The following is a 2,371-nucleotide window of genomic DNA, read 5'->3' as shown; positions in this document are numbered from 1 at the left end:
AGTGACTATATATTGCGCCAGCTCAGGAAGCCTGGAGAAACCACCTATAGGATTCCACAAGGTAATGTGTCCCCTGCCACCCAGATTGTCACTCTTCCCTGGAGCCTGTGCCAGGATCACGCTATGAGTAACAGACGGAGAGGGGGCAGCTGGGGCCCACACCGTACCCTACTTCCCACTTGCTCTTGACTTTCCCTCCACACCCTGCCCCACCCGCAGCACATCTGCCTTTCTGACCTGAGCCCAGGAGTTCGGGAGAGCTACAAGAGCCCTCAGGGAGGTGTGAGATCACAATATCCTGAAGGTGGGAGACAGTGGGGGGTTTGGGTAGGGTGGGAATAGGCTACACCACAGTTGCAGCAGGTAAGATCATCATGGAGTGTCGATCCTTTCTAGGTTAGTAAATGAAGCTGAATCATGCATGACCAACAAATATGTCCCATCCAATTGATTCTAGACTTATTTAGAGAGTACTTAAGGGTAGTACTTGTGTATTTCCTGCCACTTGTATATACTGTTAAATGTGTCGAGAACCATATTCACGTAATCAAAAATTAGGATGGGAGGTCTTACAAGGACAAGTACATTTTTGGATATAAAGGTGCAGAATATTTGAAATCCTAACTGTTCACAAGAAACCAGGCTGTGAGGTTGACAAATATAAGCAAGTGGGAGTGAATCAGTCCAGGTAATCCTTCGATATATTTGTGTGGGTATTTGTGTAGGTCAGTGGCTCCCACCCTTTTTTTCTGAAACAGAGTCTCACTCTGTTGCCCTGGCTGAAGTGCAGTGCCATCATCATAGCTCGCTGCAACCTCAAACTCCTGGGCTCAAGCGATCCTCCTGTCTCGGCCTCCTGAGTACAGGCCTGCGCCACCATGCCCAGCTAATTTTTCTATTTTTTGGTAGAGGTGGGAGTCTCACTCTTGCTAAGGCTGATCTTGAACTCCTGAGTTCAAGTGATTCTCCCTCCTCAGCCTCCCAGAGTCCCACCCTTTTTGATGTATGTACAACCCTTTATTTACATCAAAAAAATTCTGAATTAAGACATGGTATTAGTGCAGATCACTATCCATTGATTAAGAAATTAATGACAAAGCTACTATGAATTCAGTAACACTTTGAAATGGATTAGAATGTTGTTAATATCCTAACAGTATCTACATCAAACAAAAACAATACAGTAGGTTGAGATGTACCATTTATTGTATTCACAGACAATTTGTAGGCCCTTTGCATTAGATCAGCAATTCCTCCCAGGGTCTAGAGAATCTTAGGTCAGGAACCGCTGATGTAATGTCATCCTTAAGGAAGATAACTTTAAGGGGTTTTGATTTTTTTTTTTTAATGTTCACTCCATAACTAGATAAATAAAGAAGAACAGAGAAAGTTTATTAAAAATCAGATTGTCAAGTTGAGTTTCCAACTTTCGATTTGTAATAGAAAGAGAATGATTTAAAAACAAAATGTTTTTATATAACTATAGAAAGAACAAAATTGTATTGGTTTAACTTCCCCAGTTTAATGTGGGTCGTAAAATTTGAGTGTGGACATATTTAATATCATTAGAAATATGATGATTTCTAGTTACAATTCTGAAAGAGGAAATACTTGGTTGGATAGAAATGAAACATTTAAAACCAATAAAAGCAGACAGACCTCCCCAGCCTCCAGCACGACAAATACCTGAAGCTCCTACTCCCTACTTTAAACTTGAACACAGTATACTCCTTTGCAGAGGTGGGCGAAGAAGGGGCAAATCTCCAAAGAAAATCTAATTACTCCTCCCATCAATTCAGATTTTTATTATTTTAATGCACTGTGTTATTTCACTTTGCGTGACTGTGAATGTGAAATATGCTGCCTGGCTATCCAGGGAAGGAGTGAGAAGGTAAGAAAGAGGTGGCTTGAAAACGCTGCTTAATAGAACAAAACAAATGTCATGATGATTCCGATCTGATTGTTGATTTTTTTGATTCTTCTGCACACAGGTGGCTTGTTTACATACGTTTCTGGAGCAAACTTCTTTGGTGAGATCGTTGAATGGATGGGCTATGCCCTGGCCACTTGGTCCCTCCCAGCGCTTGCATTTGCATTTTTCTCACTCTGTTTCCTTGGGATGCGAGCTTTTCACCACCATAGGTAAACTTTTCAATAAAGGTGGCAGCATTCACATAGCTTTTTTTCCCTCCAAACAGGATTTTAGCACATGGAATCAGATTTAGAAACCTGACATATTTATTTTTATAAGAGAAGGCTGATATAATCATTGGATTAGTATATTCTGACTTCTTGGGTTTTTAGTGAAGTTGGAATTTAACTGTATGAGAGTAGCAGTAACAAAACTTTTTCTGAGACCAAAAGTAAGCCC

The sequence above is a fragment of the Propithecus coquereli genome, unplaced genomic scaffold (genome assembly GCF_000956105.1).
Source record: "Propithecus coquereli isolate 6110/MARCELLA unplaced genomic scaffold, Pcoq_1.0 Scaffold39, whole genome shotgun sequence".
In the NCBI taxonomy this organism is placed as follows: Eukaryota; Metazoa; Chordata; class Mammalia; order Primates; family Indriidae; genus Propithecus; species Propithecus coquereli.
The sequence above is the reverse complement of the archived record's forward strand: the minus strand, read 5'-3'. Positions refer to the sequence as shown.